Here is a 14,056-nt window from a genome sequence, read left to right as displayed (position 1 = left end):
TAGAAGAAAGAAACTTGTAACAGATTGATGTTGTCGAAACTATATCAGAAATACCATTTTTGTCATACATGTTAGGTGTGCAAACAACAAAGAGTAAAATATTATAATGCAAAAATATCAGTGAGAATTGCATTATTTTAGTTTAAAACTAGTTTTATCAATACAATCCAATGTTACAACTATGCAAGCCTGTATTGATCTAATGAGACACTATGCTGTGTTTCAGTGGAACTACCCTATGTCCTTGCAACATGTAAGATGACAGTGGGTAATAATCAGGCAAGTGGTCAATGTTCAGACACTGAACCCTTTTACTGGTGTTTCGTAGACAGTACAAATGATACTCAGGAAGAAAATCTGCTATGAACACCCTGATCAGCAGATCAACATGCTCCTCTGTGATGAACATGAGCATAAGTTCACCAAACTCCACTGTCTCCTCATTTCTAATGACAAACAGTTGGCCCTTTTTGTACACAGTTCCTTTATACTGTATTTCTGAAGAAACCCTTGTTTGTGTTTCACTGAATTTGAATGGACTGACTGCATCTTTGACAGTTTCACTGTAAAGCTCAGAATAAAATGGGGAACTATCTTTCAGTTGTAAGAATGGGGGACAAGATCCAGATGTCAAATAGGCCTGAAACAACTGATGCCTTTCAGAAAGTGTGCGACACAAATTTTTAAAATTGTTCAGATGTCTGGTACATCTTTTGAAGTAACTTTGTTTATTTTCAAATCGCATTGTCCATAATCGGATCAATGGACCAAATTTGAGTATCAGACCTGGATAATGTCGAAGGTAGTGATGTTTTGGTTTTAGATTCACTTCTGGAAAGGCTGCTTTTCTAGATTCCAAGTATTCTTGGATGAGAACATCCAAATATGCAACCTGTGACACCGAAATTTTCTGAGCGCAAATCAGTTCAACAATGTCCTTTAGTTGAAGAGTTAATTGCCAAACCTCATCTGCAGGATCCACAACTCTATCACCAAGTATTACAGGTAGAAGACGTAAAAAATTCCAATTCTGAATGGCCTGACCAGCTAGCTTAGGTCCATGAGAATTTAACTCACAAGGTTTTGTGAATGCATCAGAACCATTGTATTTGAACTGCCTGATTCGACGGTTAAGAATTGGGTATGTGAACCACTTCTTCTTACAGTTTTTCTCAATTGCTTAAACACATTTCTTGAAATTATGCCTCGCTTTTGCGATAACCTAAACACAAATCCGTAACTTCTAACTCAATACCCTGAACTTACTATATTCAGGTCAAAATGAAGCTCTCCACTCAAAACAACTCAATCTTGCTGAAAAAAACAAACTTTGCTCTCAGACATGACACACAAACCCTCAAAAACACACACACTACAACACTGTTTTACACACTGATGAGATCAATTCAAAACAATACTACGAAAGCTGGTAATAAGTGTTGCTTGGAAGAAAAAAAAAATCACATGATGAACACAAAAATGTATGCATTTGTGTTTTAATCCTTAATTTATTGTACTGTAAAGTACATCACAAAACAGCAAACAACAACAAATAATTATTCTGCCCCAGCATCCTGTCTTTGGTCTGGGACAGGCCAAACAACCTCCTCAGTATCACAGACTAAATTGGCTCTGGACAGGCAGCAGGGGTAAAATCCTCTTGCATGCCTGACCCAACCCTGGCATGCATCAACTAAAATATATAAGACTGCTTGTTTCCTTGCCCTTGCCCTTCCTATTTCTCTTCCATGTTGTTGTCGTTGTCCTCCTTCTTCCCCTCCTCTTCCTCTTTCACTTCCTACTCTTCGTCTTCGAAACTGCATATTACTGTATGCAGGATATTGATTGAAAAAGACCGGATAGGATTCACAGTTACACTTTTACTAGTGGTCTAACAAAAAAAAAAAAAAAAAAAAAAAAAAAAAAAATATATATATATATATATATATATATATATACATATATACATATATACATATATATAAATACGTTACAAAGTCATTGTGAAATAGAAAAGAAAAAGCATGAGATGTTGAGATGTACCTTTGAGCTATTTCAGAGAACTGCTTTATCATTGGTTGATCTGTAGTCTCGACATTAGCAAAAGTCAATATTCACTTGAACAGTTCATGGCAAATCTACAAAAAGTCTTATAGAAATGTGTAGAGTATGCTTGACAGTTTATGACAACTGGATCAAAAATTTAGCATTTACTGCAAATACATATACGATGAGCTAATGCCTTGATGTTTTAAGGGGTAAGACTATAGCAACAACAATAAGAAGTGATAATGTAGGAAATAGCAGACAAATCAGTTGCATAATCAGTTGCATGAATGTACCAAAGCAAACGCAACTTGTTAAAAAAAAAAAAAAAGAAACATTTTATGATATGTACAAGTGACTAGACGATGTGGAGGTTGAACAAGTAGTATTGAGAATGTCATTTCTGATCTGAGAAATGCACCAAACTGTAAGCTGACTTTGGCCCTTTTATCTCCATCGAAGGTTCTGATTGGTGTGTGACAAATTTTGAGTCCTAGTGTTTCCATTTGGGTAATTGTTTTCTAATTGAGCTCAAACTTTGCAGACTTCAGTTAACAATATTGAATGCTAGTGCTTTCTAAATGATCACATGGTGTAAGCGCTGAGAAATGTAGGGATTTGTGTGTAGAGTTTTGCAGTAACAGTTCACCAAATCTGACTCATGTGTTAAAGCAGGGAAATAGTGTTTATAGTTCAGGGAAATGGGTGTGCTTTTTGAAAAATGCCATTATGGTTTTGAAATTTTAGTTCAAAAGACTGGTTATAGTGTTTTAGCAATCGAGAAAAACTGTAACAAAATATTTGACGTAAAGAGCAACATCGTAAGACAACACGCCTTCAAAAATGTCGTGACCAAGGCAAGGTGGCAAGCCAGGTTGGCAAACTTTAAAGTTCTTCAAAGAGTTGAAAACTGAATCAAACTTTATGCCTTGAACGGTTTCATTTTCGGTCTGTAATTGGTTAACAACAGCACTGCAGTTTTCAACAGTGCGCAGTGGACCACACAAATTTGGGTCAACACTCTGGAATTCTTCTTTAGTAATTAGACAGTACCTACAAAAATAGCTTGACTAACTAAAATTTTCAGTGAATCCACCTATGCAGTGGGATCCCAAATTGTCTCCGGCAATGCAGTAAAGTGTGCCTTTTATAATAGATTGATCTGACAAAGCAATTCCATTTTCCTCAAGGTCTTTCAGGTCTGTTACTAGCTCTGAGAAAACACTTTCATGGCCAAAGTCTTTAAAGTCTTTTTCTCTGCACAACATAACCAGCTGCATATGTTCTGTGTTTGACCTGAGATGAACTGGCAAATTGACAAGAGAAAGGTATACGGCCAAAATTTTGTGTTTTTTTTCGTGCAGACCCTAAAGGGTTGACCACCTCAAAAGCATCCTGATAGAGCAGTAGCTGGAGGTTTGGGATGTCTTGAGAGAAATTCCTGCACTTCAGTATTTGGCCATCTGAGCAATCACAAAGTACATCAGCAGAGTTTTTTTCAGGCAGGTGCATTGAAATGCACTTCCTTCCAAAATCTGAATTCAGCAGACACTTCAATGTGTCTTTCACAGGTACATAGTATGCAAATTGCTCTGTCCGGTTCTCATCTCTACCTAGAAGTATTCTTTTTGGTTCAACGTATTGAAACACTTTTTTAAAGGTCTGACTCCTTGAATACTCTGTTCGCATTGGTCCTTTATGACACACAGAAAACAAGTCTGATTCCTTCACAGTAGCAAAGATTTGAGAAATAGTCTCATTAGGTAATGACAAATTCTCCAAAAGTGAATGTAGCTTACTAAAAGTATATGTCTGTCCCAATTCATGAATATTTTGCATTTCATCTACAATATTTTGTATTGTAGAAGCTGGAAGAAGAAACTGTCCTTGTAATTTCATATAAAACAGGCTCACATTTCTTAAATACAAATCATCAAAATTTTGAAATGAGCCCATTTCACTTACTTCACACTCACCTGTATTTGAATCCAGGTCATCAGGACACTGCTCTGATGTAACTGACAGTATCTCTGATGCAGAAGGCCGATGTGAATCAGTAATGCTGTTAACTGAACAGTTCCTGTGCTTCCTAGACATATGAGAGGTAAAAGAGGACATGACGTGAAAAACACTTTTGCACCCTCTTACTGGACAGTAAACTGCACGACCTTCCTTAATATGGTTCTTTAAGTGAGCAACAAGACTAGCCACATCCTGACACTGATAACTACATAGTGAAACACTACAAATTAAATCCGTATCAACCACTGCATGTGCAGTCACAGCAGCAGTAGAGCTGTTATGGCGCCGATAAAAATGGCTCTTAAATGCTCCGTATTTCGAAAACGACTGTTTGCAATCACCTGCGACACATTTGAAAATGGCGCGAGGTTCGTTGCGATGCAGTCTGCAGTGCAGAACATATTCCCTCAGACTCTGCACTGTTAAACTACAAAAACAGCAAGTGTACATAATGTATTCAAATCTCACTCGTCGTGAACTTAAGTGATAATCGAGGCGATAGCTGTGTCTCATTTCGAAGGATGCGCCCTCCGGAGGCTGCATTCGAAGGCTGCATACGTCATAGAGGCTGTCTCATTTCAGAAAAGCAAGTAGGACACTCCGAATGCGACCTTCGAATGCGTCCTTCTTTCACAGGAATTCGGAGGATGCATGCGGTGTATCCTTCGCTGCTACAGATAACCCACAATTCTTTGCGTCGCCGTAACCAACCGTCGTTTATTTGACAAAATGGCGGCGCCGGCAGATGTAACGTTGAACACAAGCGAAGATGTGGTGTTTAAATGTAAGTATTTTCAAGTGTTTCTTCTTTTTTTTATTTGTATTACCTCAGAAGGTAGTTGTGGTAAACAGGATTACAAGTGTTAAGTGATTTTTAAGCGTTTAGAGCAGTACTTTGCTGGCAAGGTGAGTACAGTATAATAACAATTATGCCTATGGAATGGGCTCATTATAGGAATACGAATATGTGTGTGTGTGTGTGTGTGTGTTGTGTGTGTGTTGTGTGTGTGTTGTGTTGTGTGTGTGTGTGTTGTGTTGTGTGTGTGTGTGTTGTGTTGTGTTGTGTTGTGTGTGTGTTGTGTTGTGTGTGTGTTGTGTTGTGTGTGTGTGTGTTATCTCTGGTATTATCAAATACTTTTTTGTCAAACTTTAGATTTGTTTTGTTGGAAATGTTCAAGTATTGGTTTTTGCATTACTATTACAGTCAAATCTAAAATTCAGATAAAAGATGATGAAGAAAAAAATCTATCTAAAATGATCAAACACTACAAGAGGGCAAAATCGGCAGTCATAACTACAGATAGAAATGAGTCATGTTAATTTTGTTTTGAATAGGGAGCAAAGAAAACACAGAGAGATTTATTAGATTGAGGCAGGAGCATTCTGATCTCTTCACTGGAGCCAAAAATACAGCCTTATACGGTTGGAGGTAAGATCTTAGAATTAAAGAGTAGGTAGTCAGTCTTATTTTTTATTTTTGAACCATGATTAGCTTGTTCAGGTGTGTTAGGATTGGAGCTATACTCTGCAGGACAGCGGTTCTCCAGGACTGATGTTGGCCACCCCTGTGTTAGACAGAACAATCTTATTTCTAAGGATGTGTAAGGAGTTTTTTGTTCTAAATTGTCATGTTATGCTTATATTATTTTTATGATTATAGATTTATTCTGGAGAAAATGGACCTGTCCAGTAAAGTTACACCAGCACAAGCCAAGAAAAAGTGGGACAATTTAAAAAAAAATATAAGGTAAGCCAAGATGTACTTGTACCCTTGTACAGTCCCATGTTGATAGTTTGCTCAACCAATTTAGCCTTCACTTGTATTGACAGCTTTACAAACTTAACCCTTTAACTGTCACCCCACATTTTTTAACACAGGCGTGCATTATCCAAACTCAAATTGTTATGATTCATGAACACTTTTGAATACAGACCTTAGGTTGGACTCTTTTTAAAGAAGACAATCAGATTATTGCAACAGTGGAATAATTTCAAAAAATAAAAGTATCAAACTATTTACATAACAGGTTTTACTCTAAAATTGCTATAAAATTAAAGCCTTACCTTAAGTTATGTTACAAATTTTAAGGTGATATGAAAAATATTGAGGTTTCTGTGAGATTTTATTTAGGGCATTATCCCACAAACAGCCACCGGGCACTATCCAAACTCCGCTGAATTTTTTAAATGCATTTTTCTGTTACAAATATCTGAATTTCTCTGTCAATATTGCTTATATCACAAAATAACCACCAATATGGAATTTAGAGACTAATATTTTTGAATTTTTGAGTTTTGATTGTAAAAGACCGTAATGCATTTTGTAATATCACACTTGGCACTGCCTGCAGAGGGGTAGAAGACTGCCAAAATATTTTAAAGTACCATTTCCATGATAATGCAATGTCTGATTTCAAAATGTTTTTACAGGATGAATCTTGGGCTTCTAAGCTTTCAAATGATATATAATTTATGATGACTACTAAAATATGTTATAAAGAAAAAAGACAACGAAAAAAAGAGCGCTAAGTGTCCCAGAGGTGGGACGGTGACAGCTAAAGGGTTAAGATCTTTAATGCTTTTAAAATTTTTAATGCTACTTATGCTACAATTAACCTTGTTTTGCTTAGGAGTGCAAACATCCAGGGTCAGGTGAGGGCCTAAACAATGGAAAGCCCACTGCAGAAACCTGGCCGCGGTTCGTTCTGATGGACGAGATGTTGGGTCAAAGGCCCTCCATTTCTCCCCCTGTTCTTGTTGCCTCCCTTCCTGATGAAGAACCACGGGCAGGTTGTAGCTCTGTTGAGATTACTCAGGATGCAGAACAGGAAGATAGGCCAGTCACAGGGCAGTCAGCACGGCCAAGAAAGAGAAAATCCAAATCAGATTCACTTTTAGAGCTACTGAAGGAAGACATGGCACGCCAGAAAGAGTGGGAAGATAGGAGAGATGCAGAAGACAGGGCAAGGAGTGATAGGCTCTTTAGCTTACTTGAAAAACTTATTGATAAAATGTAACAAAAATATTTACAATTTGTACTACTTTTAACTATTTACAATATTTAGAAATGTTACAAGTATTAAAAGGTAATTAAGTAATTCTGTTGTTAATTCTATAATTAAAAGATAATTCTATGTCATTCAACATATGACTACATGTATAAAATGAATAAATTGAATAAATTAATAAATTCTAAATGGCTAAATGCATTCATTAATAAATAAATATCTTTGGTTAAACATTAAGAAAAATAAAAGATAAAGAAAGTGGAAAGATGCCATGTATTGTGTGAATTCTCATGCTGACTTCCTAGTGAGCCTAAGAACAAAAATAAGAAAAAAACAAGTTAAGTTGTTTTAAATTCCATGAAAAGTTCATCATTTGGAATGCTGTATAAACTTACTATATTAAACTGAAGTATAGGTAAGTATCTAGTTCATATCAAAATCAGTATTTGTAGCAAATTATTATATTTATTTGTGTTCAACTTACTTTTTTTTTTTTTTTTTTTTTTTTTTTAAATAGGATGAAAAATGTAGTCATGGTCCTGGTTGACATCCTGTAAGGCAGACACTTGGTTGCACAGTCTCGTACGCCATGCTGCACCAGATACTGCCTCCCCTGGATTGCATCCCTCCACATCATCTTCCTCTTCCTCTTGGCTGTCGTCTGGTGGTATAATGTCGCCAACACCAAGGCAGATGTTGTGCAGCATGGTGCATGCTGCTATCACCTGTATACACACAAATATGAAAACAACATTCTATTACCCTAAACTGTAAACTCTTCTTTCTGACATTGAAGCTGTGTGTTAACCCTCTGGTGTTGTTTGGTCATTTGTGACCCTGGACCACAAAACCAGTCATAAGGATCAGTTTTTAAAAAAAAAAAAAAAAAAAATGAGATTTGTGCAGTGTCTAAAAGCTGAATAAATAAGCTTTTTACTAATGTTTGCTAGGATAGGACAATATTTGGTTGAGATACAACTATTTGAAAATCTGGAATTTGAGGGTGCAAAAAAAAAAAAAAAATCTAAATATTGAGATAACTGCCTTTAAAGTTGTTCAAATGAATTTCTTAGGAATGCATATTACTAATCAAAAATTCAGTTTTGATATATTAACAGTAGTACAATATCTTCATGCAACATGATCTTTACTAATATCCTAATGATCCAATCGCTAGTTTTGACTGGCGAACAAGAAGTGTGACTCCCAAAGTAACAATACCAGAGGGTTAAAAGAGGGTAAAAGTCAAATATAGGGAAAAATAATGCAACCTTTGGTGCAAACGTTGGATGCACTTCAAGTGCCTGAAGGAAGATGGCTCTAAATCGCGTCTTCATCATTCCAAAGGCACGCTCAATAATTGAGCGGCCTTTGGAAAGATGTGCGTTGAAGCGCTGAGTAGATGGTAAGGCTGGATTCTTAAATGGTGTCATGATTGCTATTGGCTTCTCTGTGCAGGGGTACCCACCGTCACCGAGGAGGAAAAAGCCCTGAGGTGGATATTTTGCCTGTTTGTAAATGGGGCTGTTCTTAAGCACCCGAGAGTCATGGACACTCCCGGGATACCCTACAAACACATCTAGAAATGCCCCTTGATGGTCGCATATTCCTTGAAGCAGGATGGAGGCAAACAGCTTTCTGTTTTTGTAACACTGCCCATCAGGGCCAGCTGGTGGTTTTATTCTCACATGACATCCATCAATTGCTCCAACAGCTTTACCAAATGCCTGGTGATTGGTGAGCGAAGCAAAGCCAGCACCAACCTGGAGCAGGTGTTCCTCTGACTTTGGTAGGGCCACAACCTTTGGCAAAATTGCCATAACTTCATCAGCCACTCGATGTATAATTCTGTGAATGGTTGGCCGTGGTATCCCAAAAGCCTGCGACACAACCCTGTAGGATGCACCACAGGCCAACCAATACAAAAACACCAGTGTCTGGAGTGTTGTACCCCAGCCATGTCTCCGTTGCTGATGAAGCAGCTCCAAAAGTTTATTGAGGCTCTCTCTCTTCAGACGAAAGTCTGCTTTTGTATCCCCTCCATCAAAAAACCTCTCAAGAATGGGGACATGGGTGTTGAGCCTGCAATACTTGAAGCCTGTCTGTATGAAACAAGATAATAAAAATTATATGTATATACAATTGTGTTACTGTTGTGTTTAGTTGTGTGTATATATATATATATGTATTTTTACAGTTTTTTTTTGTGTGTGTGTATGTATATATATATATATATATATAATTTTTTTTTTTTGTTTAATCATGGATGTATAATACGTTTTTCAGTTCATACTTCATGTTTACTATTGTGTTAGATCATGTATATATAACAAATTTACAGCATTAAATTAGGTTCATTTTTTAATGTTCAATATTGTTTAATTGTGTATTTATAATCTAGTTTTAGAGCATTTGATTTTATTCATGTATATCTAATAAAATGCAATTTTATAGACAACTTTAGTTCAGTATTTCTTTTCTTTTTTTTTGCTTATAGAATTTCCTAAAATTATCCTAAAATTGTGAACACTGGGTTAAATTAAGATAAATAATGTAATTCATAGCACTTTTAAAGACAGTGGGATAATAATAATAATATTGTATATAATGTATATAGTAATATGTGTAAGAATGTAGTTATATAATTATTGCCTCAATGCCCTACATCCAAAGGCTTTATATATAGGGACTTTTATTATTAAAACTTACCTCAAATCTCCGCCGGTAAAAACGGATAAACTTTGTTCTTAATATCCTCCTTTTTTTCTGTAACAGATGTCTGTTGTATGTAAGCTGCAGCTGCTCAAATATTGAATAAAATAAAACAAATAAAAATATTTTCTTTTCAAATTTCTCTCCAAATTTAGAAATAATTTTACTTTTTTTTTAACTAGTGTGAGAGCGCAACGACGCTGTTGTCTGTTGGCATAGCAACGTGATACTTCCTGTTTCCTTTTCCGTCCGTCCTACGAAGACCGTCTCGTTTGATTCCAGGCTTGAGGACACTCCGCATACGCATCCTAGAGAGGATGCGACCTCCAAAGGATACAACCTCCAGAGGGTGCATCCTTCGAAATGAGACACAGCTGATATGTCGTTTAAGCAAGTTCGCTTCGCCATAGTTGGAACGGCACAATCGTTTTAAATCAAAGCAATCAGAGCAAATGCGTTATTTTCTAATGACTTGAATGAATGGCTGTATATTAAAAAAGATAAAACTTTACCATCAATACAGCCAACAGGTTCACGTCATGTGAGTCATGACGTTAAAGATAAGAAAATAACGCTTTTTACCTCACAAAAGCTGTATTCAAATGACTAAACCAATCATTGAAATTACAGAATGAGTTTGAGAATGAGTTGTGCTTACCTGACAGACTTCATGAGGAAAATTATGTCAGAAGGTTGTCGCGGTTTGCACGTTGTTCCCTATTTCTGTTTCAGAGAAAAACAGCCAGTTGAAAATCTCAAAATGCGCGTACCCGATGCAACGTCTTGAGTGCTGATTGGACAAGTCAAACGACATTGGCCAATAACTTTAAAACACAAAATGCTTATTAAATACATGATTTCTTTATATTATGCAGCGTAATTGCACATATTGTACATCTATTGAGCCACTGAAAAATCGAAACAATTTAAGACTGAGCTTCCAAATATATATATATATATATATATAGTGTGTGTGTGTGTGTATGAGAGACAGAGAGAGAGTTCATTAACACTCCACTCTGAATAGGCGTCATTGCCAAATGATCATGTAATGTCATGTTTCTAATATTTTATTTTCATAGAGGTACACAAATTGTTGTATTGTTGTAAAAACTTCTCTGGCAGCATGCATCTGAGGCAGTAATTAGGTAAATAGCTTATTTATTTTTGTGTACCTTACTTTTGTTTTAAGGGATTTAACTGAGGTTTTACAAATAAATAATGCAAAATATATCATATTTTATTGTGTTTACATTTATAGTATTTAACTGTTAATTCCACAGTACTTTCATATTTTATAGTTTACAGTTTTTTACCGTTGCTGCTTTACAATCATTTACCTTTAAATCTACGGACATTTTACAGTATACTGTTTTATTGTACTTTACTGTTGTTTTAATTGTTTTTTAATGCAGTTTTTACAAAGTAAGAATGTAAAATTAACAACACTTTCTTGTATTTACATTAACAGTATTTAACTGTTAATTCAATGGTAATTTCACATTTCATAATTTACAGTTTTTTACCGTTGCTATTTTACAGTCTTTCACCGTTAAAACTACGGACATTTTTTACAGTGTGTGTGACACACATAAAGTGCAGTAAACGGTAAAACAATTGCAGTACAAATTAGTGTTTTTATAGGTACATTAATAAATGTAAAATAATTGAATACAAATGCTAGTTTATAACATCCAGCAGGACAATAAACTGTTTTGCACAGCTAAATAGGCTAAATGGAGATTGCTGACACGCCTCGAACACGAGTTCACACCAGGTCTTACATTAAAAATAAGATGAAAAGATAAAAAAAAATGAATAGTTTTTGTTTTATGCTTGAATCAGGTCTCCTCTAGATGGCGCTGTCACAAAAAAGTAGGGTCTTAGAAATGCTACATCTGCGGTCCCGAAACTGCAGCCTCTGGTTGTGCAGGAACATACTATTGAAAATAGTTGCAGTGCATGGATGTTCTGTGTCAACAGCACCACACGCATACATCATGGTCAGAGATGGGAAGTAACGAAGTACAAATACTTTGTTACTGTACTTAAGTAGATTTTTCTGGTATCAGTACTTTATTTCACTATTTATTATTTATTATTATTTTAGTATTTAAGCCGTTTTAAGATGAAGATAACAACACCCGGTCATAATGTGGTACTTCAAATTGAACTTCAATAAAATTGTTACTGCAAATAGAACATAGTGAGGTTTTGCAACAAGTTGGAAACAGTTCTGCTCATGACAGTAAATGGCTGATGGGAAAAGTGACTGGTACAAGAAAATTAGTGAAAAAAGCAAACACACACAAAAAGTAAATGAAGACACAAAAAATTAAGAGATTGAAAAGGAAAATGGAAGAGAAGCTGCAGTTTAATAGAGAGCCTTTTTCTTATTTTGCACGCCCCCAGCCTAAGATTTTAAACATTTATTTAAATGTGATGGCCAAACAAAAAAAAAAATAGTGGTGTCCATGGTTGGAGGAAGACTGGAGAGGCACAAAAGTCAAGCTGCTTAAAGTCCAGTGTGAAGTTTCCACAGTCAGTGATGGTTTGGGGAGCCATGTCATCTGCCAGTGTGGGTCCATTGTCTTTTATCAAGTCCACAGTCAACGTAGCTGTCTACCAGGAAATTTTAGAGCACTTCAAGCTTCCTGATGCCGACAAGCTTTTTGGAGATGATGATTTTATTTTCCAGCAGGATTTGGCACCTGCCCACAAAGCCAAAACTACCAGTATCTGGTTTAATAGCCATGGAATAACTGTACTTGATTGGCCGGCAGACTCGCCTGACTTAAACCCCATTGAAAATCTATGGGGTATTGTCAAAAGGAAGATGAGGGAACAGAGACCCTGAAATGCAGAAAAGCTGAAGGCCAATATCAAAGCAACTTGGGCTACCATAACACCTCAACTGTGTCAAAGGCTAATCGCCTCCATGCCGCGCCGCCTTGATGCTGTAATTAGTGCAATAGGAGGCCCAATAAAGTACTGAGGACATAATACAGTACATTAACACACTTCTCAGAAGGCCAACATGTGTTTAAGATCCTTTTTTTATTGGTTATGTGTTACTTCGTGACGTGTGGCCATAACAGAAAAAGATTCAAATTCCTAACGACTCGCTCAGGCCATGGTGAGCCGACTCTTTTTTTTTTTTTTTGATAGACAATAACTTTATTTATTGTGCACTGTCGGCTTCACAACTTTGCAGATAGTTTATGTTCACATACAGCACATGACACACTGCATGAAAGGTCATACTTGAAGAGGCATAATAGGAGCATTTTAAGTAAAAAAGTGTAGTCAGTACTTCTACTTTTACCAGAGTATTTTTAAACATGAGTATCTGTACTTCTTGAGTGAATGATGTGTGTACTTTTGCCATCTCTGGTCATGGTACTCTTAATAATGCAGGCAAACTGTCCCAGAAGAGAAGAAATCATTGTATAAAGTCATATTTTTTGTTTTTGTGCTATCTTGATTTATAGTTTGATGTCATCATGTTTTTATGCAGGCCTTCATAGAGATGGTGAGAGAAAAAACAGGACTGGAGAAAGTCAACATTGAGAATATTTGGAGCGTGTATGACACATTGTTCTGTGAGGTGAGTTTCATCTGGCATTTATTGTTACTTAGTTACTTTTACATTACTTAGTTACTTTTTATGGAAAGTAATGTGTTACTTTACCTTTGCGGTACTTTTAAAATCTGGGCAGGGCTTGCTTGTTTGTTTTTAATATAAAAAGTTATATTTTTGGCAAATGTAAAAGCCTTTTCACACCAAAAGCCTCAGGTTTTGAGAAAAGTAAATTCACGTCTGTACAGCAGATCGCAGTGAGATGAATTAATGCATTTTCACATTTATTCTAGAACTAACATCTTACTCCTGATTTCTCTCAACATGGGGACAGGAGAGCTTTTAATCAATAAATGGGGGGAAAAGTCACTGGCGTTACATATTTAAAAAAAGTAACTCAGATATTTTCTTATCAATTAAAAAGTAGTGCATTACTTTACTAGTTACTTGGAAAAAGTAATAATATTACGTAACTCGCGTTACTTGTAATGCGTTACCCCAACACTGCTCATGATGCTTGGAATCAATAAAATCCAAATGCTCAGACAGACACTATGAACTGTGTCAGATCAGATAATCTTCTCTCTCTGTCTCTTTTTGATATTCTCCTTCTCCAGAAAACACATAATATCACACATCCTGGCTGGGTTAACCAAAGTGTGATGGAGACGCTGAAGGTCTTGAATGA

General features: G+C 36.2%; 1 long non-coding RNA gene across 1 annotated transcript; it reads left to right on the top strand.

Moving 5' to 3' along the window:
- Positions 1-1,994: 1,994 nt before the first annotated feature.
- LOC127161919 (uncharacterized) lies at positions 1,995-14,056 on the top strand. Its single transcript, XR_007827215.1, has 3 exons — positions 1,995-4,150; positions 13,306-13,395; positions 13,986-14,056. It is a non-coding gene; the product is annotated as an uncharacterized LOC127161919 (long non-coding RNA).

The sequence above is a fragment of the Labeo rohita genome, unplaced genomic scaffold (assembly GCF_022985175.1).
Source record: "Labeo rohita strain BAU-BD-2019 unplaced genomic scaffold, IGBB_LRoh.1.0 scaffold_776, whole genome shotgun sequence".
Lineage (NCBI taxonomy): Eukaryota > Metazoa > Chordata > Actinopteri > Cypriniformes > Cyprinidae > Labeo > Labeo rohita.
The sequence above is the reverse complement of the archived record's forward strand: the minus strand, read 5'-3'. Positions and strand labels throughout refer to the sequence as shown.